At 38.3% G+C, this 27,331-nt stretch overlaps 1 long non-coding RNA gene across 3 annotated transcripts in view; it reads left to right on the top strand.

Moving 5' to 3' along the window:
* LOC146763872 (uncharacterized) overlaps window positions 1-27,331 on the top strand; it is a 65,101-nt gene that overhangs the window by 14,442 nt on the left and 23,328 nt on the right. The window contains exons 2-3 of one of the 3 annotated variants that reach the window (XR_014951139.1): window positions 19,808-19,913; window positions 24,847-25,507. This is a non-coding gene — a long non-coding RNA (uncharacterized LOC146763872). Of the gene's footprint in view, window positions 1-18,543; window positions 25,508-27,331 lie in introns of those variants that run through there. The other 2 variants (XR_014951138.1, XR_014951140.1) reach the window with 2 other exon arrangements.

Below are 27,331 nucleotides of genomic sequence, written 5' to 3'. Positions count from 1 at the left end.
CTGTGCTCTGGCTTGTAGACATTTAATTTCTGATTAGATGACTGGAAGAAACTGTTATGTTCAGAACAGTTAACTGGAAGAAACTGTCAGAGTGTTGATGTTTTCCAGGGACTGCGGCTGCACAATGCCCGTTAATTCTATTTGGTTTTGTGAGAAAACAAATGGGTTATGTATACTTCTCTGAGGAATTATGAGATTACCTTGCTATTTTGCAACTTTTCTTTAAAAAGTCATTGATATATAAATTATAGTGGCATATAAAAGGCATAAACAGGGCCTGATTTCATATGATGACAAAGGTATCCAGTAGCCCTGAAAGTGAAGTTTGCTGACTTCTCCAGCTTGGAAGTCAGAAGACAACTAGAGGAAAGAAAGAGGTCTCTGTTTAAAAGAAAACACACAACGTCAATTCTTACTTCTTGATAACAGGCCCAAAACAGCTTTACAAATTCTGCATCCATTTCTGAGAAAAGATTTTGAAATATCTATCATCACACTAAAGGCACCTTATTGCCTGAACACAGGTTTATAAAATACTGAACTGGTATTCATCACATAAGCTGACAAAATAAAAAAAGGTAAGTTATCAAAACTAACAGAGACCCCAAGTATAATCCAATTCTGAGCAGCAATTAAGGGCCTGAAGTTACAATCTAGGAGGTCTGAGTAACAAAGATTCAGCTTTCTACCTGGGATGTAGATATCTTTGATACCCAAAAATTACATATTTGTTATAAGCCAGCATACCTTTTTTGCCCTATCTTCTCTAGCCATTTAAAAAGAATCTGGCTTCAAGATTGTCACTTTCTACTGTCAGGGATATATACCAAATGGGATATGATCTTTTGTCCTAGAACATAAGATGCATGACATGGAATTACTTCTGTGAGAATACTTACATCTGGGGATGTTGCAGTAATTATCTATTCCCAGCCACCCCACAAGGGAGAAGCTAAACTAGAAGGTGAGGAGGAGGAGCCATCTTCTCCATTTCCCTTTCACTAGAAGGAAGCAAATGCAGAGAAACACTGCTCCTCTCTTGGAGTGCCCTTTGTCTCTCAGTCACACCCTTACCACAGTGATCTACAGCTTATAAAGACTCCACTGACTGGATCACACATTTTTTTCTACTATTCCAGTACACCTTAAAAAAAGAAAAAGCCAACCCTTAGATACTTGCTTGCTTCCTATAGTGATTCCAGTAGTTACAGCTGCTGCGAAGTGTGTGCTCTCTATTACAATTATCTTGACCTCAAGAAAGGTAAGAAAATAAAAAAGGATTTTGTTCTCCACTGGAGACTGTATGATACTTGGGATGTTTCTCATTAAAGAAAAGGTACATGTTTTAAAACATGTTAGCAGCAGGTAAGATCTGCACCTTTAAAAAGTTATATTTAGGAAGTGATGGATTTACTTGTAAAGGAATCACTTAGGGAGAGGCTTAGTGTAGCTTTGAGCTAAACAAGAGGATGAATCAGTTTTGTAACACGACCTACAAGAGGGTTTAATATGAAATATTAAACATTTCTCCATTAAAATCCTGAATGGAAATCCATGTATAATAGATTGATTGAAGTAAATAATCATTCATGTGGCCATGCACAAGATTTTAACTTTTATTTCAGTCTGGAAAGATACCTTTTTGCTTATGTTAGTTCCTGGAGTCTGACAGAGCACTGCTGAGCACAAAGGTGGACATCACCCTGCTCAAAGTAACACACCTAGCCCATGTAGGACTGGAGGATAGGAACCCTTTTCTCACCATGGATGCCAATCTTTTGGTGAATTCTTCGCCTTTTTGAGAACTGGAAAGACCAGAGCATGCCAACACATTTTTTACTTTCCAGAAAGTAAAAATGGCAAATTAGTCAAGAAAACCTTATAGGATGTTTCCTGTGTAAGAGTTTGTGAAACCATTGCTTCATTTTTCATAGCATCCTAAAGGTTATTAACAATAGCTTTCAAAAATCAACTCAGATTTCTTTAAAAAGAGGCTGATGACAACATTGGTAGCAGCTACTAGCTCCTGTAGAGGACTTTGAAGGCCAAAGGGAATGGAGACTTCATAAGCAAAAAGGCCTTGAGAGACCAAATCTTAGAGTATCTTAATGGAAACTGAGTGTCTAGATCACATAATTTGCATCAGAAAAGCCCTGCTTCTGGTCACTTGGTGCCTGCAAACTATTCTAAGTCCCTTCCTCCCTAAATTTTATTAACTCTACAGTTTTCAGGCTCTCTTCCAGATAAATCAGTTTTGAGCTGATCAGCATTCCTCTATTAATAGTTTCCAGACCCATGCTGTAAGAGTACAAAAAATCTGAGCAACTCAAGCCAGAAAACTTATAATGAGTTTTGTTTTGTAAGAGATGGCAAAATGGCAGAAGCATTAAACTGAGCAGCAGGAAAGTTGGTCTGAGCATCAAGAAAGTCTCTTACCTTTAAATTGCTTTTATTCAGTGTAAATTGAGATGTCCCCACTGATTCACTTGGATCTAGGCTAGCAAAACGAGCCCTCTTGTTACCAGGAATTCTGGTTCTGGCTGCTTTCTGCCAGTTTATTCTAGCACAAGCAGTTGACTTTAGTCAATGCAGCTCAAGTTGCCAGTATTGTGAAATCCTTTGTTATGTATCTCACTTTCTCAGTTAAATCCACCAGATAAAATGTTTATAATACCTATAATTTAGACAACTGGTATTTCCCTTTTGTTTCTCTATATATACACTATAGATGTGTTTTATCTCTTGTGGTGGGCCAGCATAATGGAAATAAGGTTGAATTGCTGTGTGGGTAACACATGGGTAACTAATAGGCTAAAATAACCACAGTTGTGTTGTCTGGCTTATACAAGGATGAAATATTTTCTTGAGCTGGTATTTATTTCACATTTTTTTTTCCAAAGAATACAGTTTAAGGTAAAGACTGAGATAATCCTTAATGTATTTCAGGCTTCAGTTTACCAAAATGCTCATCCATCATAACAGCCTACCACTGTTGTCAAATGAGATGTCTAGACTTCTTCTGTTGCTCATCCTCCAAGCTCACATCTGGTACCAGCTCCCATTGGAGAGTGTCTGAGCTGACAGAAAGTACACAGCTGAGTGTGACTCTTTCCGGGAAAATGTAAAAAGGAAGAAGACCATTGCCATAACCCTTTCTCAACAGCAAAATGGTATATTGACTCATCCCATTTGAACAGAGCTTTCTCTAGTTCAGCTACTTCTCTCACATTTCTGTGCTTGGTGCAATGTTGTAAGCGAGGTGACAGACGTTTCCCCAGACTATATAAGACTGTACTTGGTATGAACCATAGAATCCTAAGCTTCTAGAACATCAGCTATAAGCAACCTCAAGGCTCACCTGGTCCAATTTTATTGGCAAAAGCACAGTCCAGACAAGATGGGCCAGATCCACGTCCACCTATACCTTAAAATTTTCCAATGTCGGGGCTAGGGACATTATGCCAGTGTCTGTTCCCATTATGAAAACTTTCCCTCTTATGTCTAATTGGGATATCCCAAGGAGAGACTTGAACCCACTGCCCCTCATTTTTCTATGCAACTCCTTGCAAAAAGCAAGTAGTAATTTTCTTTATAGCCACCCTTCAAATACTAAAGCATGGTGATAAGCGCTCCTCTAAGTCTTTCCTGACATGGTAGGCTTTCCTGTCCTCTGATAGCCTTGTGGCCATTCTCTGGACTCTAGCTAGCTTATCCATATCTTTTCTGTATAACAGAGATCACAAATCAACACAGTATTGCAGGCGTGGCCTGACAAGTGTTGGCAACAGTGAGTTCTTAATCTCTGCTGGTGACACTCTTGTTGATGCATCCCAAGATTTCACTGTCTTTCTTTGCTGCAGCGGCACACTGCTCATTCATACTGAGCTCGGTCTCCACCAGGACCTCTAGGTTCCTTTCTATGGAGCGGCTCCCCAACAAGATGGATCCTGGCCTGTGCTGCACTCCTCTATTATGTTTTGCATAACTTCACACTTGACCTACTTGAATTTCATGTGGTTCACACTTCCAGACTATCCAAGTCTTCCTGCAGAGTGGCAGTCCCTTTCACAGCATCTATCCCCCACTTATTTTAATATCCTCAGCAAACTTCACCAGGGTAGAATAGATCACATCTTTTACATAATTTATGAATAAACAGTGTGGGGCCCAATTCCTGGAGAACCTCAGCTGTCCCAGGTTGCTGGTTGGAAAATGAGCCATTTACCATCACACTCTGGGTGCCTCCTTTCAGCCAGTTGCTCATCTTACGGACCACTTGTCCAGACAACAGTGGATCTGTTTCTGTAGCAAGAGGTTGTGCGAAACCGTATCAAAAGCCTTGGAAATTTAGGAGTAGAGACTGTCCACAGCTGAACAGGTTACTTAGTCATAGCAGGCACTCAGTGAATCCATGCTTGCTTCCTCCAAATCATGTGATTCCTTTGATTGTGATGGGTCCCAGGAGGATTCATTATGTAACTTTTCCAGGGAATGAGGTAAGACTGATGGATCTATAATTTCCTAGGTCCTCCTCTGAGCACTTACAGATAGGGATGGCATTAGATTTCTTCCTGTCTTATGGATGTGTTCCAGGCTACACAACTTCTCAAATACCATGGAAAGCAGCCTCATAATGACACTAGCCAGCTCTCCAACACTCTTGCATGGATATGGTGAGGCCCCATGAATTAATAGGGGCCAAGCTTCTGTAAAAGTTCACATCCCAACACTCCTTAACTGATGGTGAGTCTGTGTTTTTATCAACCTGGGTTTTGGTTCCCAAGGTCTGGGGCCCAACTGTGCTGGTGACGACATTGTTAAAGGAACTTTTGAGAACTTCTGCCTTTTCAGTCTTGTTAGTGACTAGTTCCGCCTCTCATGTCTAAGAGAAGGCCAATATTTTCTTTCTGTTTCTGCTTGTCGTTTACATACCTTGTGTACCCAAAGAACCCTTTCTTATAGTTTTTGACATCTCTGGCCAATTTTTAAGTGGAGCTTTTGTTTTTCTATCTGCATTTCTGCATGTTTTGGCAATGCCTCTGTAGTTCTCTTGGTACTTGTCCTCTTTTCCATCACTGGTAAGCTTCACCTTTGGTTTTGAACAGACTCAAAATCTCACAGTTTAGTAAAGGGTGTCTCCTGTAACTACTTCTCTCAGCCTTAAAGGAGAAGCAATGTACTGCTAGGTAGATTGAATAGGAGGCAATATCAGAACTACTATGATTTGAACAGCTCTGAGGGTTTATCAAACCCTGAGGCATGGATTTTATTAGCATGGATATCATTAGTGAATCTTCATAATTTAATTAACAGTGCCAGGAAACTGTTCAATGCAGTAAAATAATGCTTCACTACTTCAACACAGTCCCTGGTTTATGGCAACCAATGCTTTCTCAGGTGGTTTACCAGGGAGGCTTCAGGAGCTACCACAACCTGACTTACTCTGTCTTGGGATAATTCAGTCACTATGGATGTGATTTACCCTGAAAGACAACTTTAGCATTGTATAATTATTCATACATTATTGTCTACGTGCCTAATATGAATAAATTTCACTATATGCTCTATCTATTTCAGGATTTGTTGTTACCTTTGGTGTTACTAGTATTGTACATCCTCAGAGTGATGCTCAAGACACATTTACTAGCTTTCTTCTTGAAGCCACAGGTTTGTGTGTTTGTTTTTGTTCAGTCTCTGACAATTGAGCACTAAGCAGAAACTAAGGGGGAAATTGCTGAAAATCTTTGCAGTTTGCTCAAAGCACACTGACTTGGAAGCATGGTCTGAGCTCTACTTGTGTCTGAATTTCCATTTCCTAGAGGAGCTAATAGTTCCCCCAGCCTTCCCACTCCCACCCTGCTCCTGGTGTTTTCCATCCAATGGAACTTAATGGAAGGGCTGCAAATTTTCAGCACTGGTCTTCCATCCACTCCCATTCTACTTCTGCCTTGTTACTGAAACAAAAAGGGAAAGTGTCAAGGAAGAGAAAGCAAATGCTCAATGTGTGGGCAACAAAATAAAAAAGCTCAGTAGTCTTTAATCACCAGTTCTGTCTAAAATATATGTCAGGTGAAGTATATTTGCCTAACATAAAGCCAGCTACACTAATATTTTGACAAAGGAAAAGAAATAACTGCTGGATAAAGGTTCTGTGGTCTAAATTTCTAAAGACATGAGCAATCTGTATCTTCAAAATTGTGTTTTAACCCATAGAACACTTATTGAAGTAAATAAAAATATATCTGTAAGGCAATTTGCTCTTTATTTCTGCTGTTACATATATAACAAACAATGTCAAAGAACTTCATGGAGGGTGAAGTTTATTGTCCATTTCTTTTGAATTTCATCTAAATTGAGGTATCTTAGTCTAAAGCATCTAAAGAATGAGGATTAGGGACGATGTGCATATTGATGTAATGCAAATTAGTATAGTAAAATATATGTTTATCAAAATAACATAAAAATGAACATAGTTTCAATAGCAGGTGTCAGCTTTTAAATAGGGGTGTTAATGAATTCTTCCACAACTATAATTAATATGTAAATGCTTTATTTGTACAAGCTAGATCTGTCTAGTTACCAGATTCGGACTATTGTTTTTGTATACTTTGCTCTCATGACAATATTTAAACAGAAAAAAAATTAGAGTATCAACCTACACATCTACCCTCCGAACAAACTGTGTGTGCCATGCCAGACAAAGACAAATGGAAACCCATATGCAACAACCCTAGCAGAGGGCAAGGGCTTATGTGGTAATATATAGGATAACTTCTGAGCAAAATAACAAACAGCAACTTTGAGTGTGATACTGTGGATGGAAGGTTGGTGTAGAAGGATGTCAACATAATCAGAGATCCCTGCTTGCAGATAAATATTTCTAAAGATAGAATTAGATCAATAAAAAAATGATTTTGTCCATTATTTTCTAAACAAAAAGTATTAACAAATCAAAATCTAAACTCATAAAGATTAAGGCTAGAAAGTTCTGAGCTTCATAAGGCCCCGTGTTGACCCATGAGATTCCATGGGAAAATTTTCATCCACCTCCACAGGGCAGTATCAGTGTTTAAATGCTAACTGACCTTTACCTCCTTATACTTCAATAAATTATTCTGCACCTTGGAGAATGTAAAAACCACTTAGCTGAGTTTTCCAGACCACAAGAATTTTTCTCAAAAATGTGAATATGTTTGAATCATTACAGGACAGTAACACACTGGAATACAGGAGGCATTGGAACATGTTGCCCAGAGTAGTTGTGTATGTCCCATCCCCAGAAGTGTTCAAGGCAACAAGTGTTAAATTAGGGAAGACATATAAGTTTTAGCAGCATGCCACTAACATGCCAGAGTAATTTTACGTTCTCCATTATTCTTAAAGACTCTCCCAGGGAAAGTTCTGAAAATTTGGGAACTTCCTGTTTGTGCTCCTTTTCTGTTTCCAGTAAAAGACATTTTCATATTTCTTCCTGCACATTTTGAATGCTGTAGTTTCCTTTTACAGAATCATAGAATTGTTTGGGTTGGAAGGTGCCTCTCTGCCATGGGCAGGGATACCTTTCACTAGAGCAGGTTACTCAACCTGACATCCAACCTGGCCTTGAACACTGCTGGAACTGCAGTAGCCACAGCTTCTAAAGGTAAATGGTTCAAGTCCTCACTCACTACCCTCAAAATAAAGAATTTATTCCTCATATCTTATTAAAACCTGCCCTCTTCCACTTTAAAGCCATTCTCCCTTATCCTATCTCTGTACACCCTTGTCAAAAGGTCCAGCTTTCTTGTGGAACCTCTTCAGGTATTGGAAGGCTGTTCTAAGGTCTTTCTAGAGCCTTCTTTCCTCCAGGCTGAACATTCCCAACTCTGTCAGTCTCTTCATAGAAGAGGTGCTTCAACCCTCTGACATCTTCACTGGCCTCACTCTGCAGGTTCACTGCAGTCAGGTTAGATTTCTCCCCAGAACAATTCAGAAATTCCCTTTTGACAGGATGACTTTGTGCCAACAAGCCTAATTTCCTTCCCTCCCCCACTCAATTGCAAGGACGTTAATGCTAAATGTGAAATAAGCCACAGCAGGTCCATGTTGGGTCCACCAGCTGAGTCACCAGACTAGAAGCCTTTTAGCTGCTTGGGTGGTGAATAGCTCGGTGTATCCCACCTGGTCTGTGGCTCAGTCTTGCTATTTTTCCTGAAATCTTAACTCTTTTAGGAATAATAATTTTCATATAGTTCCTCCAAAGTGAAGGCTCAGAAGGGGCATAAAATTAAATATTAGGCAGGGAAAATGTCAAAAGTATGAGGCCAGTTATAGGCACCTCTGGGGCTTGAACCCTCAGATCAGCAGTCAAAACATACTAGAGGAATTTGTCAGCCTCAAGACAGCCTCTGTACTTGAAAGGTGGGAGCAGGCTGTCTGAGGAAATCCTTTTTCAAGTATCAATAAATATAAGGCCATAAACCACCCTGGCATCAATCTGAAGCAAGTCAAATACCAGACCCGCTAGATAAGAATGCTGTTTTTAAAAAAATTTTGTAGAAGAAATTTTTAAATAAAGAATGTTAATAAGAAAGCTGCAGAAGTGATGGATATGTGCTGTAATACTGACTGCTCTATGTGTTTTGTGCATCAATGTTATGTACTTGATCACAGAATTTACTGTTTCCTGCAATATTACATACTTGATATTACATTTTATTTCAAAGGCTTTAGGTTTTGAACTGTAATTTGTAATAAAGAGCTCAGTCATGTATAAGAGACAGCCTTCTTTTTAAAAACTAATGATAAATCTTTATTAGCAATATAATTCTTATTGAGATCGATGATAATTTTACCAGAAGCATAAAACTAAGATGTTCATGCTACAGTTTCAAGCTTCCTTTTTCTCTTCTGGATCATAAATCTCATTTGGTCCCTCCTTGTGTGCTGAAGTCACTGAAAATGATGCAAAGTACTTTTACATTACCAGTCCAAAACCAGTTGTGCACTGAAGACTAGAATATAAGACAGACAAGTTTAAACTTAAGTGAAGTTAAGTAGCAGTTGTGATTATAATTTGAGTCCTTTGCTCACTTTTCATTAAATACAATAAAATCATTTGAATTTACCAGGAGATTAGTAATTTGCTCTATCTGGATATAAAATAAATCCACAGACAGCTGTCAATTTAGGTACCACTTTTAACATAGTATTTAGAATCACAGAACCATTTAGGCTGGAAAAGACCTTTGTGATCATCGAATCCAATCTTTGTCCAATCACCACCTTGTCAAGGATACCCTAATACTATGTGCTACATCCAGTTGTTTCTTGAACACCTCCAGGGCCAGTGACTTCACCACCTCACTGGGCAGACCATTCAGTGCTTAACCACCCATTCCGAGGAAAAATTTTTCAAGTTCAACCTGAGCCTCCCCCAATAAAGCCTGAAGCCACTTCCCCTTGTCCTGTTGCCAGCTGTCTGGGCGAACCAGCTGACACCCAGCCTGCTACAACCTCCCTTCAGGCAGGTGTAGAGTGTGATGAGGACCACCCAAGCCTCTTTTTTTTCCAGGCTAAACAACCCAAGCTCCCTCATCCATTCTGCATATGACTTCTTCTCTAGATCCTTCACCAACTTCCTTGTTGGCCTATTAGGTACAATTGTTAGGCATGTGTGCTATACAACTACGCAACCACACCCAGAAGCACACTTGCAAGCACCTGCCATGTATCCTCAGGAAACTGAAAGATCCCAAGGTTGTATTTGGCTACTACTTAATGGGAAAAATATATGTAAACTATGATGAAAAGCTGAGAAATATTTAAGTTACACCCAAGTAGGGCAAATCTATAAAACTTGAAATTTTTCATTATTCCTTGAGGTGGATCTAATAGCTGGTGAAGCAATCTCTTTTCTTTTCTTTTTTTTATTTTCTTCTTCCTTTCCCTTTCCCTTTCCCTTTCCCTTTCCCTTTCCCTTTCCCTTTCCCTTTCCCTTTCCCTTTCCCTTTCCCTTTCCCCTTTTCCTCCTTTTCATTTCTTTTCGTTTCTTTTCATTTCTTCTTTGATTCAGAGTATGAGGACAAAATGAAAGACTCCATTATTATTCCTAGAAGTCAAATTCAGAATCTATGAAAGCTTATATATTCATATTGAATGGTATATAAGTTGTGCTTTTATAACCTGAATTGGGACAATGACACACACAATGTCTGTGCTGTTGTGAATAAAGTTAGGCCATGCAATCTGTTTGGATTGAAAACTGCTGGTTTATCTTGTTTTCATTTTTACCTTTTTTTTTTCCTGTGTGTGCATGAAGAATTTTTTCTTTTTAAAATATTATTATTCAAGTGCATGCTGAAATTGAATCATACTATTCTTACATAATTTTTCATTGGATTGTTGCAAGCTATAAAGAAATCCAATTAAATTTTCCTTGCAGGCACAGGGCCTCATTCAGGATGCCTTTATAAAGCTGGCCTGTTGAATTGTATAGTATGCCTATGAATTGAGAACCGCTGGGACCCTGTCCCATTCCTTGTCCTGTATGACATGATGGAGAAAGAGGGCACTAACAATGTTTCAAATAGCTGAATTATCAGAAAAAAATAAAGGCTATGCCATAATTTCTGCTGCCATGGTTCAGAATATGCATGTGAGTGTGTATTTGCAGAACAGTTTTTAGCCCTGTGTTGTTCACACACTACCCTCTGCATTTGATTTTCAACTTCTTTATACTAAGGACCTATGATTCAATGTTTTATTCAAATGCTGAGGATGATGTACATATTGTCTTCTGAAGACATGGTTAGCAGAAGCAATTTTTAGAATGGCATTCTCATTTCCCAAACTGCACAAATGCAGTGCACTCTTTTCCTATCTCAAGGAAGCTGACTGCAAAATTTCTGGAGTTAGATTACACAGCAGTGTGACTGCTGCACTATTTGTCTGTGTGCCATGCTTCTCATTTAAACATCACTGAATGATCCCAGTGATCAGCAGGCTCACTCTGGCCGACTTAACAAAAATGGCAAGGCTTACCTTCATCCTTGGACATACATAATAGAAACATACAGAACCACCTTGATTCACTATAGACTTTGCCTCCAATAGTTGTAACACCTGTGTATCTTGCATGTGAAGGACACTCCAATGCCACTGCCTTGACTTGATCAATCTGCCTCTTCTCATTGCTGAGAAAGAAGGGGCAAACCTTGTTATTTAGGCTCCAGGCATTTCGATATAGAAGATTACTTGTTGTAAGGAGCAGAAGTACTTATTTACCCAGAAACTACAACTGCCTCCTTTCACCTCCTCAGACTTCTATATCCTGGAGCTGGAAATAAGCTGTAAGATGTGGAATGCAAAGATGATAAAGATCAACCACTATATCTTCCTGTTAATGTGGAATTGATTTCCGTGCTATATTTCCTGACGTTTCTCCAATCTACTTTAAATGTTCCCAAGTGTTCTTTTCCCTTGAGAAATTATTGCACTGTCTAATGTTATGATGATGATGGGCAAAGTGTAGTCCAGATCTAGTTCAAGAACTGAGACAGATATGTATACAAATAGTCTTACTACCTGGGATTTTCTTCTGATAGTCAATCTAAATTTTTCTTCTTTTAATTTCTTCTTAATATTGCTCTGGTTATACCCGTGTAACTAAGCTAAATAATTAATTGTCATTTTCATTTACTTCATTGGGAGCCATTCACACATATCAGAGGACAAATTGTAGCCCTTAATAAAGAAATGAACTATTGTCTCACCAAGCAGATACTGAAAATGCTGGCTTACACCTGGTCACACAACAGAATTGAGATCTAACTGTTTATGTAGATCATTTGTCCTAAGAGTCACCTGCAAGGGTGATATTCTTTAGACTCTTTATAAACTCAGTCCAGTAAAATAAATTAAGTCAGGGTACTCACCCCAAAGCCATATTCACACACTTTTTTGCGTTTCTTTAGCACAACTTGAGTTTAGTGTCATTTATAGAATGGTTAGTGTGGATTTGGTTTTCATTTTCCAGAAGCATGATACCCAGATATCCTCTTAACCATCTGCTACATTTTTTTCTAACACAGAAGTCTATCCCTCTTGTCTAAGTCAAGAGTGGGCTGAAAAACTTAATTTGGAGCAAGTTTTTACAGTAGGTTGATCTTAAAAGGATATTCATTGGAATCCTTTTTGGTATTGGCTGTATCAAATAATTAACTAACTGTTATTCAACAAATTATGAGAACCACTGCTAACAGGCAGGGAGTGTAGGGGAATCAGTGACAAAGCTAGAAAAATAGATAAGATGATACATTGTTGAATTGAGTAAGGCATATTGATTGGTAACAAGAAAAAGGAGAGAATGTTTGTCACTTTTTAAATGGCAAATCTCAGACAGTCTTGTAAGCAGAAATTATTTCAGACTCAAATAGACTGTAGTCTGTTTTAGCCACTATTCTGTCAGAAAAATGCAAATAGAAACAAGCTGGACTCAGTACATAAGAACAGAAAGTGTCCTTGGAAATGGTATAGTCATTAAACTGGTCAAATGTCACTGAGAAAGCTGTGTTTATATTTAGTGTACATTTCCATGGGCAGAGGAAAATACTTCCTTGGAAGGAATATAACCAAGGACAAACATGACTCATAGCAGACTTTAATAATGTCTGAGATGAAGGGCTTGCTTTTTTTTCATTCTCAGAGGATGAATTTAGTGCAGTCCTGAGCTGCTCACTGACTGGCTGGGCAGTGTGTGCTAGGGAGGACTATTAGGGACAGAGGGGGAAGCAGTGCATCTCCACCAGCTGAACATAATTCTGGGGACTTGGCCTTCTTCAGACCCTTCATACACTTTTGATGACTCAGTGTCACCTTAGACGTTCTTTCAAAGACAAGATCAAACCAAGGGTTTAGGCCCAAAATAGAGGAGGTAATCCTTAGCCTTACCTAGAGTTTTCTTGGGACAGATTATGTGTAGCCTTGTGAGGGACATGGCTTGCCTCTGCTCTTCAGCCTTTGTGGCTTTAAGCACCTGACACTGCAGGCATCCCTTCTGAGTCTGGTGCTCAAGGCATCAGAGTCTTCATCTGGGAACACAGGGCCATCAGGAATTAGAGTGATGAGCCATGTAAGCAGCAAGAGTAAAAGAAGCAACCTAGATGAAAGCATAAGTAGCACAGAAGCTACCACTCTTCTTCAGTTCTTTATTGCTGGGTAAAATGACACCAGATAAAGCAACACAGAATTAGGTCTTGCACTTTAATTTGCCAGCCATATAGGACAGTAGCTTCTGAAACCTGGGATTTAAATCATCAGCTTCTCCCACTGTCTAACGCCATTGTTGCACCTCCTTAGGAGTTAATGAATTTTCCTTTTCAACTTTCTGGATCCGACAGGCAAGCCACATCTCTTGTAGCTTGGATAACCACCAGAGGTCAGCAAACCACATTCCAGGGATTAACGAAGTGGTAAAATAAATTACTGGGTTTGGAGCCACGTGTTTTATTTTGAGTATTCAGAATACTGTGGTAGGCCCCAGACAGAGTTTGAGTAAGTATGGCATTGCCAGTGGCAGAAGGTCTTGTTCTGTGTCACTCAGCTCTGCTGCAAGGGTAGAAACACCATGCTTTAGCCTGATTTGCACAGGGTCCCACAGACCATGTCCTTTGAAAAAGGCTGAATTCCATAGTAGTCCAAACCAGGAATATTCAAAAATAGCAATACCACTCAATTTTTCTGCAATTCCAGGGGAAGGAATTATTTCAAGCTTGCTAAACTTCATCCTGGCCCGTGATGAAATATTGTCTAAGGGGAATTTGAGAGCCCACCATGTGGAAAGAAACTGGGAAAAATAAGTAATTTCTTCCACTTCCCCCATTCTCAGAATGTGAATCTTATAAGAAACAATTGCATGGGGTTAGTTGTGAGAACTGTCTCATTGCTGGTGCCTGGCTCAGATTTTGCCTGGCTTTTACTTGCCAATTGCCCCTATGGAAAGATCTGATTAAAGGTGCACCTATGTCCGAGGCATATAAATATTCTTTTCCATTGCTAGAAACAGGGCTGAGAATCAGCTGTTAGTGTATTTTAAAAATGTACATGAGTGAATTGAAAAGAATAAACATCTAGCTGAATGGATGCCTTTTTGACTCTGTAGAAAGATTTAGAGGTAATATGGGTAATATGTAGCAGTTAAAAGATACAGGAGGCTGGAAAAGAAGAAAGAAGGAGGGGGGAAGCAGGGCTGGGAGAATTTTCTGAAATGTGTTCTGCATAATCTAAAAGAAAAATGTGTGTAATTTGGACCCCAAATGCAGGCCAAAGAGACAGCATCTAATAGGGGAAACATGATTTAGAGATCAGTTTATAAACTAAACAAATTTACTGAGTTTCATAAATGAATCTCATGGCAAGATCCCAAATCTTTTTAAAAGTTGGATAAAAAATATTGTATGTTAAGGAGGGAAATCAAAATGGTTTTTAAGCTGATGTCTTTAGAAATATATGTATATAGACTTTTTTATAGCTCTTGGCATATAAAATAAGTCATTATTCTAAATAGAAAAATATTGATGATGTCATAGGAGCCATTGCCGGACACATCAAGCTGATCTGATGAACTGGGAAATCAATAGATATTTTCCAAACGAGATGGCATTTCTTTTAATTGGTTGTGTGAATGCGATATACTGCAGAGGGCAAGCATTTAAAGTTAATTTTCATTTGGCTTGAATTTGTCTGTGTGTTGTTTTATTATATCTTTACATAGAAGTTTTTTTAGTTTATTTTAAATCCTGTTTTTTTCTATCGTTTTACATATAAATTCTTTATCAGAATAGATGAAATAGCACCAGTGTATTGTAGACACTCAGATAGTACAGCTTTGGGAGCTATTTGAATAGCTACCAAGATTAGAAAGTATTGAAGATTTTACCCAATAATTTCTACACTCCTTTACACCGATTGAAATTTTTTAAGTCAAATAAGTGTTTTAATTTTACCTGCATAACAGATACATAAGCCGTTGTCCTTATGTCCCATAGCAAGTGAAACCGGAATTTGAAACAGAAATCCCAGTTGTTTAGACTTTAAACTAATTGCCAGGTTGTACAAATGGCACACATTGTAGATCAATATACTAACATACAATTCAAGTGTTATTAAATAATATTGCATGTCCTCCAGAGCTTCTAAGACTCTGAATATTTCAAGGGCATATGATAATGAAGCCCTTGTAAAAAACTACTGTTGATTGGCAAAGGATGCTGGGCAGGGAACTCATTTGTATGAGGTATTTTAGCTTTATGGTTTTGCATGTCAGATTATAAGTAAAAGAATCTGACAAACATTTGTTAATTCTTCAGGCAGCTAACATTTTTTATGTAGATGGTCTTTCATCAAGTTCACATTTCTCCCCCTGAAGGAGGGGAAGAAACAGAACTAGTATTAATCTACCTGTGGTAAGGTACATGTTATATTATATTTTTTTTTTTGTTTAATTTTTCAATAAAATTTTATATGGATTTTGTGAATAAAAAATTCCTTTTGTCAAAGGAAGGTGTTCAGTTTATTTGCACAACTGTAATGGCAGAGGAATTTTGCTGTTTCGGCTGAAGTGCTGCTAATTCATGCAGGTACTTTGTATCTTATGGAACCTATTTACTGATTATATTGCTAGAGAAAATGGCAATTACAGTTATTTGGGGTGGTTTTGTTATGAAGTTTTCTAATGCTGTCAGATGTGAACATTGTGATTTCACGGGGCTCATTCTGCACTGGTGCTAAACATTAATTTTATATTTATTTGCCATAAATTTCATACATTTGTCCCCAAATTTTGCTGCCTACCCTCCTGCTGTTTTAAGTCTTCTGAAATAATTTAATTCATAATTTGATTATGGTTTACCTTCTCCTTATGGAGAAATATTAGTGTATTAAAGAAACTCTGTCATTCCACTTACATCTCTTCCCTATTTAATATTACTGAAGATAATAACATGAGGTACTATTTATTTACACTGCGGTAGTGGAAGATGTTTTGAGGACATTGCTTTGTTGTATCAAGAAATGATGCACTTCATCATTAAATTGCATGAAAGCTATAAAAAATTTACATTTCTTAAAACATGTGAAATCTCCACGGAAATCAATTACAGAATTTAGCAGTAATTTGAGACCAGCCAGTTATGCTTTCTATTAGTTATTTTTTGCTGATCAATTTCATGTTCCAAATCATCTGTTCTTTACTCATAACATGTCTAGAGCTGCTTTCAACATTTAATTAATTTTCTTAATATGTAAATAATATACCTAAGCATTTGTAAAATGCCTTTGACTACAGCATCTAAGAGCTGAGTATGTGTGACTTACCAGGGATAGTGATTTTTTTTCAGTTTCTGAGGACATGAGTCCAAAAGCAAGATTCTTCTTCTACTAGGGAAATTTAGGAGAGCCACAGTGCAACTTTCAGGGAGATCAGTTATGTCTGGATAAAGAAAGTATTTTCACTGCTGTTAAGGATATTAAAAAGTCAGTGGTTACAACCATGGACAAAATGATCAAAACTGCATTCTAACTTTGCATCTCTAATATTATACAAATGCACCTTTGTGCTCACAAAATCCAGCCATCTTAATTTTTAGTCAAAATAATTTCTAAGCTAACTGATAGTATTTCAGCTAAAAAAACCTTGAAGAGCAGATGTGATCCTTGCACTTACACATTTAATAGTAACAATTTTCCTGGCTATAACTTGAAATGGTGGATCCATATTTCATAACAAAGAAGGGCTGATGGCCTCACCCTGGCAAATACTTGACCACCTTGATGAGTTCAGATGCCTCCATGTCCCTGTTGTGCAGCATCTGACAGAAAATGCCAAGTCTCCTACTCTTGGTATCTTGCAAAGCTTTTATTTCTTCACAAACCATGAAGGTAGGAGTTGTTTTTCTGAACTTCTGAAAACAGCAATAGCTGCATTCCTTGCTTATCTCTTGTTTATTTTTAATGCACCTTGGCTGCATTTTGCTGGGCATGTTGTTTTGTATGTGAAACAGAGATTTAATATCAGATCTTGAATCTTTAACACCACTCCTTTGGAAAGAAACCCATTCTCTTAAGTATTTTGAAAATGCAGCAGAAGCTGTAATTCTTGAGTGAGTCTAAGTAAAACTACAGTTTCTTTTTCCACTAGGGAACACATGAAGAAGGTTATGTGGTATGAGGAAAAGGCAAAAATTTCTTGTAGTCAACAATCACATGGGTGAACAAGTACAGTAACTTCATAAATAGCAGTACTTGTCAACGTCAACAAAAGTTGTTCAGCTTAGTTGAAAATCACAAGATTAGAGAGATGACTCAGACTTAAACAGACATTTTTTCCCATTGATTTTATGGACTTTGCATTTCTGATGTGTTTTCCTAGGTATGGGAATGATGGGTGAACAGTGAGATGTGAAGGGCTATGAAGATTTTGCTGCAACTCAAGGAATTAGGCAGTAGGCAGAGCACCAGTTTATGAATCACAACTCTGTCACTTTTTCCAGAGAAAAGTGGTTTTAGCCACATGCTCAATTGGTATACATCTCTGCTCCCATTCTGCCAGCCAAGAGAGGTATTTCCCTTCATACCCCTGCTAAACCCCTTCAGTGTAACTGCTCAAAGATGTGCAGAGGACATTGGGGTTGTTTGTTACTTTCCTTTTATTCTTCGTAAACCTACTTTGCTGCCTAATCAGATGACAAACTACACAAAATTATCACTACAGGAGTTATTTGCCATCATTATGCCTTCACTCTGTGTGGGTGATAAAAACCCTTACAGTGGAACTACAGTCTAAAGAAAATAATAAATACATCTCTCAAATTCCACAGGGATGACCATTCATCCAAGAGTTGGGGATTTCTTAGCTCTGTCACCAAACTATCATCAAAATACTTGCAAATTACAGGAAACTGAGGCCTTTAACTGACTGTGGGATGAATATGCCACTTGCTTTTGTGAAATAATTTGGGAATTGCTTTTAATACATTTTGGCTATACTATAACTTTATAGGTTGAGCAACCACTGTAGAAATCCCATTCAAAGCTGAATTGCAGGAGAGTGCAATGGGTCATCATCAGTATGCTTCTCCAACCTCCACTTCCTCAGGATTTATACTTCCTCAAGTAGAAGAGTTCTTAAATTCATGCAGTCCTGCTGCCTGAAGCTCTGGACCCCAGCTGTGCAGGGATTCAAACCGCAACCTTTCATGAGCAACAGGCTGTTCATGTGATGACTTTCATATAATATTGATGAGGTTAAAGGGTCTCCTTGACTGATTTTGAAGTTTTAAAATGGAGAAGAAGAATTTAAAAATTTTGCCACTGTTTCAAAGAGGAGACCTTCCTTCCTTCCTTCCTTCCTTCCTTCCTTCCTTCCTTCCTTCCTTCCTTCCTTCCTTCCTTCCTTCCTTCCTTCCTTCCTTCCTTCCTTCCTTCCTTCCTTCCTTCCTTCCTTCCTTCCTTCCTTCCTTCCTTCCTTCCTTCCTTCCTTCCTTCCTTCCTTCCTTCCTTCCTTCCTTCCTTCCTTCCTTCCTTCCTTCCTTCCTTCCTTCCTTCCTTCCTTCCTTCCTTCCTTCCTTCCTTCCTTCCTTCCTTCCTTCCTTCCTTCCTTCCTTCCTTCCTTCCTTCCTTCCTTCCTTCCTCCCTCCCTCCCTTCCTTCCTCCCTTCCTTCCTTCCTCCGTCCCTTCCCTCCCTCCCTCCCTCCCTCCCTCCCTCCCTTCTTGCCTGCCTTCCTGCCTTCCTGCCTTGCTGCCTCCCTCCCTCCCTCCATTTCCTTGTTTCCTCCCCACCTAATCCCTCCCTTCTATCCTCATTTCCTTCCTTCCTTGTTTGTTTCCTTCTTTCTTTTCTCTTTCTTCTCATGTGTTTAATATGTATTCAAGACTATCCTATCAAAAGAATTATTAATTAGACAATCATTTATATATTGGATCTAATTTAATTTTTTTCTCAAATATTTATGAGACATGCATATTTATGAAAATGCTCATTTTGTAATCTGTAAACCTACTTTATGAGTATACAGTCAGAATTCAGTCTTCCCTGGTTTTTGCAAAATCCTATTGCTAAATCTGACCTAAATCTGTTAAATATTGGCTCCAGACTTGTTAGACAGAAATGTTATTCCAGATATAAAACAACTCTATTAAAGATCATTGGTATTATAAGTGAGATAACTTCACAATGAGTATATTGGTGTTTATTTTAATGAAACTGATTTCCTGGCACATTGTCAGTTAAACATTTTGTACTGAGAGCTGCCTGGAAAAAAAAAAAGAGAGATGTTAAAATTAGCCTATAACAGGGTTTGTGATTTTGTTTTTAAGTCTTTGCAACTAAAAGTGTGTAAATGGAACTGCTTTCAATAAAGCACAATAATTTATTCTAGAAATTAGCAACTCACGTTCCACCTATAAAATCATTCTCTGTGATGTGCAACTGGCCTTCATTTCAGTGGCCTTGATTTATAGATAGAGTTTGCTTTATTTTCCAGAGGAAGAGACTGGGAAGCAGCCGGACAGAGCTATTAAAGCTGTTGTGCACAGCAATTTTTCAGGGGTTTATTAATTCTTGCAGAGAATAAGCCAATGAACTGAGCATTATTCAATGTGAGAACACCTTTTGTAAAAGAAGGGTTTCTTGATGAATAGATGAAGACTAAAAACCAAAACATAGGGATGTTATATGAAGTTAACCAATTCTCTTTGCCACATTTTCAGCTGCAAGACTTATCAAAATGAGGTTTCACATTTAGCCATCTTGTAATTTCACCTGTGTCAGTGGTTTTGGTCCTAGGTTTTCTTTGATGCCTGGTTTTTGTACAGAAGAAAGACCCTGATTGCTACAGACAAGAAAGACAATCATAATAACTGAATTCCAGTGAGTGGTAAGCACAAGTTCTCTCTGAAACTGAAATGCTTATATTTTCAGATAAATTAAGATGAACTCTATCTTTTTGCTTTATAATGTATGAAAGTGAATTCTAATTTAAACATTTTTAATTAAAAAGTATTTCAGTCAGTAAATCTAATAAAAACAAAATTGTGTGTCAGCTACTCCCAAACTGCAGCATTTGCTTTAAAAATAAATTGGGTTTTTTTACTCTCTCTCTTACACAAGGTTTTCTTATGTGCCTTCTTTCTGAATCTATCATCTGCTTTTGGATCAAAATTTTTGAGGACTTCAGAGAGAGTAGATCCAGGCGGTCTTAGGTTTTGTTTTAGCACAGATATGTTTAAATTACATGTCATCCATCAAATGTGAGCAGTTCTCCTGGTCACAAGTGAAGTGTCAGGTTCACCTGTTTTGAATCCTGAGAGAACTTAAGGGACAAATATCTATGGGTGGTTTGAGCAGACTTGTAATGCTACAGGCCATACTAGCAGATCATTCAAATTGCAAAGGTCATGAAAAAGGTTAAGTATTCTTTTAAGTTACAATTAAAACTACCAAAGACCACAGGTTTGTCAGAACAAGACTTTTTAATTCTTGTGATTCAACTGTAAATGTGTACAGAATTCAGAGTAAAAACACCATATCACAGTGTACTTAATATTTTATTAGAAACTTTCTATGCTGATGTGTATTTGCTTCTCCAATAACTGAAGTTCTTTTTTTAATGACATTTGTTTTCACTTTTGTGCTAAAAGATGCCAAGGGGCTATGCACCAGGTTCAACCCAGAGAGACCTGAAGTGGTCTCAGCTCTCACTGCTAAGGACAGTATTTTGTGGCACTCTCTGGGATTCAGCACCACATTGCAATGTAAGACAGAGATAGCTGTGAACAGCAGGGATCCGTCCTATTTGAACAAATCAATCAGGCAGACAAGTTTCTATCCTACACTTGATGTACTATACAGTCACATCCCTACCTTTGTGGGTACTGCAGAAACAGGTGAAAGGACCTGAAATCACTGGAATTATTCCTGTGTTGATAATGAAAAATCACTGCAAATGGTAGGCTGAATAAATAATTTATGTGAACAGCCTTTCTTCTCAAGCACTGGTTATGCAAAGTGCTCAGCAGGCTGCATTTTACAAGTCTCCTAAATGTTGTGCTTTAGCCTGTATGTAACTATGTGGTGCTGTCTGAATAGTTCAGGTCATACACCAGCCAGGATTGCAACCAATGGAACAGCTCTGAGAAAGAAAAAGTCATGAATTGAGCTCTGAGAAAGAGAGAGAGACAAAAAAAAGAGGGTAATTTCCTAGTTTATAGTAATCCCAATTGTTTGGCAATTCAAGAGAATGAGACAAACATTCTTATGTTAGTGATATTCTAATAAGGTTACCTTTTGAAACTAGGTAAAATGATCCCCCAAAATCATCACATTTAGACATTTTGAGTTTTTTGGCATTGTTTCAAGATGTATGTGTATGAATCCTTCAGAGTTGTCAGCAAAACTCCCAGATGTCTTAAAGTTTCCTTGAGGAGTCTTCACATTGATTTGAAGAGAAGACAGGTGCAAGCGTTGAAATGAGTTTCTGTCCATTCCCTTCTCTCACCTACATGAAGTTTCCTCTCTGAAGCACATAGTATTTTAGCAAGAGGCACAGTTGTGTCATACCTGTTTCGTATCACCTTTAGAATCATGGTAACACTTTACATTATCTTACAGCCAAGTCCCACAATGCAGATTCAAACAAGGGATGTTAAAGTTCATTGGTATTTTCCTTTGGCTGGGCCAAAAGAAGATTGAAATTGATAAGAAAGAGAGAACTAGAAATGAATGAAGTAGACTGACATACAATACATCTTTCCTCTATAATGAAGACATTAACTTGTAAGATTGGTTTAAAAAAAATGGGTTGTATTCTTCCTTCACGGTACACAGAAAGACCTGGTGTTGCTGAATTTGCCTATCACAGTTTAGTCTGCCCAGCTATTAGCTGCGTGGTTAATAGAAACATAAGTAAAAATGTATAGCCTTAGCTCTCCATAATGTTTTAGTTTAAACTCTTTGCCCCTGCTTTTTCCAGCCCACATTCAAGCCAGTTATGGCAGCAGAGTGTTTCCCCCAGGAGCTGCTCTGGTGAAAATCACACATGCAAGCATTTTGTTGTGACAAGCTGAGAACAAGTCTATCTACGCAGGTCCATGGGTCTGTGCGATTTTGTGCCTTTGCTGTGGTATAAAGCCTGGAAGGGGGGGTGAGAGACATTTTCTGACAGAGCACTGGCACCAGTGTTGGGCCTTCTCAGCCCCACCAAAAGGCCAAGTGGGGGTGCCAGAATTCAGGTGCAGCCCTCCCCACACTCTGCCTGGGAGGCCAGGAGGCCAGATGCCTGCTCTGCAGAGGGGCAAGAGAGCGATTCAGAGATGCTTCGGATTGTGCGCCCACGCTTTCAACAGCCTCAAAGTGCACACTCCAGAGGAAAGCAGAAGTCTCGTAACTGAGTGTTAATTATGTCTGAGTGGATTCTAGAGAAAAGGAAAACCATATACTGTATCAGCAGAGAAATGGTTTCACTGCGAGGAAACTAATGATGCTTTTATCAGGAACAATATAAAGATTGCTTTTTTACTAGTGTGTGTCCCACAGGGTTTGGACTATGAGATATTTCTGTATCTGGCTTTAGGTTCCTCTGAGCTTTTACATAATCAAATCAATATAGCTATGATTCACCCTCTGGCAACAACTGCTCCTTGCAAGTTGCTGCTGCTTCTTTAGCGACTGAAGAGGAAATAAATAAATAAATAAATAGAAAGAAACTTATTACAAATCCGTAAACATTGATTTGTTTGGTCTTAGATTTTACTTTTTTAATTGCCAGGAAGAAAAAAAAGAAAGAAGAAAAAGGGTAAGGAGGCAGGAAGATATATGAATTTGTACTCAATGGGGCAGACAGATTGCTAGCCTGATACTTTGAAAAGAGTGGATTGATAGGATTTCATGAACCTACACAAAGTATTGTCCAGATACAGACTGAAATGTGGCTGAAGGGCACATGGGGCAAAGAAGGGCCAGAGGCTGTAAATTCCAAGGCAGGCAAAGTGTCCAGAGACAGGGAAATTTGATTTTGCACTGGCAGTACTGTATTGTTTGGGTCTGCATCTTAACTTCGAAACTCGAGTTACCCACCTCCATTTTCCAGAAAAACAAAGGAAAGCAAAAAAATTCCCTATATTAAAATGTAAATATAAAAATCAAAAATAAAACACCGTACAAAAAAGCCAAACAAAAAACTCACCAAAAACAAAACAAAACAAAACAAAGGAAAACAAAACAAAACAAAAAAAACCCAAAACCAAAACCAACCCACAAAAAACCCCCAAAACAAAAACCAACAACAAAAAAGCCCAGAAAAGATCTCTCTCCCAGATGTATTTTCTTCTATGCTTCCATCTTGCCATTCATGCTCCCAGCCCTTGACCTCTAGCTATTTCTCTTAATTCCAGAAAATTTTCCTCCCCCATTTCCTCTCTTTTCTGGTGTCACACTGTTATTGCCACAAATATTTTCCCCTTATAGTGACTGGTCTGGCCAGAGCACTCTGGCACAGTCATCACACACTGGTGGAATTGACTTGTCTTGGGACCTTGATCTTGTCTCAGGATCTTGATCTTGTCTTGTTTTTCACTTGGCTGACATCTCTGTTGCACCAAAATAAAGGAAATACTGAACAAAAGGATCACTGGCTTTTTCATGATAGAAATCCCATCTATAAAAGAAAACTAATTTCATCCTTTCTTAAGATTATGTGCTGTCAAGCAGGATTTTGGAGAAGGGTGTCCAAGGAGGGTGACACTGTTAAGAGTGGGAAACTTCTCAATCAGTGTGGCAACCATGGTTGTGAATGTGTCAACTAACTTCCCAGAATGATGTTAACCCTGAGCTAAATTCCTGCTAATGATGCTTGTCAGCAGTCATGTCAGCTGATGTTTGTAAGGTGCCTTGGGAGCTTTGGACAGATGATGTCACTGGCATTAGCTTTTGGAGTTTTCAATTTGCTTTTGACAAAAAAAGGAAATTACCACCTTGCCGTACATCCTCCTCCTCTCCACCCCCATTCTATAGGAAGTTTCTTGAGTTTTTCTACACTCTCCTTTTTTGTTTGTTTGGGTTTTTTTGTTTTTGTTTGTCAAAAAAGGAGAAAGCATATGTCCCTTCCTAAGCCCTGGAGCAGAATTTGATATTTTCTAAGTACAGATCATGACAATGACAGAGGGAATACAGGAGGCTTTTCCTGTTACAGACTCGTTCACTCCTAATGTAAATTTTGTTTATTTCTGAAGATTGTTTGGGTTTTTTTGTTTTTGTTTGTCAAAAAAGGAGAAAGCATATGTCCCTTCCTAAGCCCTGGAGCAGAATTTGATATTTTCTAAGTACAGATCATGACAATGACAGAGGGAATACAGGAGGCTTTTCCTGTTACAGACTCGTTCACTCCTAATGTAAATTTTGTTTATTTCTGAAGATCTAGCAACAAGCTTAATATGATTTCACCTGCTCCCAGAGGTGGTTATTCCTTCACCTTAAAAAGGCACACTTGTAAAAGCATGAGTAGGAGAATTCTCCCTGGGAGAACCTGGGAAAATAGTCTCAATGCAATGCAACTGGCCAAGAAACCTCAAAATTTATTTGCAAATCATTTCTTGAGACTTGATGCAAAAAATATTAAGTGAATATAATTTTCTATACTTTGACTGGATTATGAAAATGGTTTATTATGCATTAAATAATTTGAGTGAAACCAAGCTCTCTCAGCTATTACTGATGAAATAATAATGATATACATCTTGTGCTAGAGAAATGGATTATCTTCAGCTGTAGATACTATGCTGTTTAAATTTTAAATCTTGTTTTTTTTTTTCCAGGTGTCTGATGATAATGACTACTGTTTGTGGTTAAGCAGTCCCCTCCTCTTGGTGTGAACCACAAGGGTGATCTCTCTTTGCTTCCTGTTCCTTTAAAACTCCAGACAATACAGGACTTTGAATTACTGGAAAAATAAAAGCAACTTCAATCTTGAATGTTGGGAAGCCTTTAACTTTTCAGTTCTTGTTGAGATAGTGATAGCACCTTTTGTAACGTGATATCTCCCTGTGCCCTGACATGGTCTTCTCAGCCTCGTTTTGGTGAAGTTAATGAAAGGTTTTATCCTGATCACCAGTAACACAGACCAAGGGGCAACAAAACTGTTTTCTGTTTTTACTGCTGTATTTACTAGCTTTTTTACTGCTATATTTACTAGCTTTATTTTAGCAATGTGAACTTTCTTTTCTCAGACCAGATAAATATAGTTCATATAGTGCATATCAAAATACTTGACCAAATATGAAAATTATGTGCAACACGAGCTTGTTGCACATTTCTTAATTTTTAAAGCCACCTTTCTTCTCTCTGCACTTCTAGGATTGAATGGGACAGTGTGCAGGCATGGTCCCTGCTGGTGCAAACTGCCATCCCTACCAATGGACCAGTCTCAATACAAGCCAGCCTACTCCTTGCATGAGGGTTTAACTACTTCCAACACAGGTGTGCACATACATCCACACACACAAAATTATAAAATATGCACAAAAACCCTATTAATACTTACATGAGGCTTTTAAACTCCTTAGGGGCATATCGATACAGGGTAGTAAACCAGCAGAAGGAAAGAAAGGCAGTTAGAAAAGAAAAATTGTACAGAATTTTTCCTTTCCATAGGAAGGAAAATACATGTCCCTATCTTTACCATGCTCCCTTTACTCTCCCTCACACCCCCATCTACTTCTTAATGAAGAAAAAAATTAAACCTGGGATAATTGTTGTGCTTGCTGTGGTGGCTTGCCTGGAAATGAGCCTGTGAGTTGAAGGCATACGGTGCTTATGTTGGAATTGTTTTCTAAACAGACTTTTGCCTGTGTGTCTTTTTCACCTCTTTCAAATATCTTGTGCCAAAAGCAGTAAAAACACTGCTGCATTAAACATAAATCAGGGCCCTGTGCCTGCAAAGGACCTCTGTTGTTGGAGGGGGGTTGTTGGACTAGGGATGAAAGGAGACCTACCACCGCATTGATCTGAGGTGATTGTGGGGAGCATATTCAGCTAGGATGCTTCTAGCTAGTTAAGGCAATGTAGAACATTCAAGCAATTAATGAACACATGCTTCAAGTGGAAAGGCTGAACAGGGGATTTTAGTTGATGTGCATGTCTCTTGCACTAAATGTAGTCTAAAATAACACATTTTTATGCATTTGTTTTGATAGAGTATTTTACCTATCTACAGTATTTTACCTTTTCCATTACAAATCATATATTGAGTATTTCTAGAACAGTGTGAAAACATTTGTTAGATGTTTTTACTAAGTGAAATTGCTCTGCAAGTTAACATAAATTCACTATAAATTTAGCATGGGACAAGCTGCACTATGTCACGCCTGCAAGCAATTTTCAGAAGTCCAAATTTAAGTATTTGTTCTCTGTGTTGCTAATTTGCAAGTAGGTTGTTAAGATTTTAACCCTTCCATGCTAAAGGCATAGTTCTTACTTCTGTGACCTCTTCAGAGCCCCAAATTATGAGGTGCACCTATCTGCTTCCTAATTGCAGCAGAAATTGTCAGCATTGAAGACTGCTGGAAATTGGTTTTTGTAGTTTATGCACTTACATATGTAGTTCATGACCAATTACATATACCAATGGCTATGCATGACCTTTACACAGAGAAAGCAATGAACAAACATCTGGAGCTTTTATCTGGAACTTTTATGGAAGTTAGCTTAAAATGAAAGAGTTTGCCCTTATAGTCTCCAGATATTTTTTTCAATTTTTAAATTACTAGGAATATTAATCTAGGTATCCTAATTTGTGTATTTAGCCAGCTAAATTCCACCCATGACAGAAATGAGGGACATTACTTATCAAATCTCTCTGTCAATGGGTGGTTTAATTTCTAGGGGATGTTATACAGACTGAAAGTACTTGGGATTTATTTCTGCTTTTGGAGAGCAGAAGAAACACATCCATAAGGTATACCTCAGGGAAGGAGAACAGGTAAGGTACTGATGCTGCACTACTCTCCTCCCTATCACTCAGTTCTGTAGAAGACTGCTCAGGGACCTTTGCTGAGATGATGCTCAGTCATCTGTTGAGGCATATTTCCTTTAAGGACAGACTCTTAGCTGCAGTACTGTCATCCCTAGCACTGTCAGTGTCCCCTTGAGCAAGGGGAATAATCCCATTATCCTCAGTGCCAGGGATGGAAAGTGTATGACACATGAGGGTGTGTGTACTCCCTCAGGTGAATGGGAGCAGCATATAGGAGAGGTAGATTTCATGTGCAGAGGTATACAGAAAAAGGCAATATGGCTACTCAG

The sequence above is a fragment of the Lonchura striata genome, chromosome Z (genome assembly GCF_050655825.1).
Source record: "Lonchura striata isolate lonStrDom1 chromosome Z, ASM5065582v1, whole genome shotgun sequence".
Classification (NCBI taxonomy): domain Eukaryota; kingdom Metazoa; phylum Chordata; class Aves; order Passeriformes; family Estrildidae; genus Lonchura; species Lonchura striata.
The sequence above is the reverse complement of the archived record's forward strand: the minus strand, read 5'-3'. Positions and strand labels throughout refer to the sequence as shown.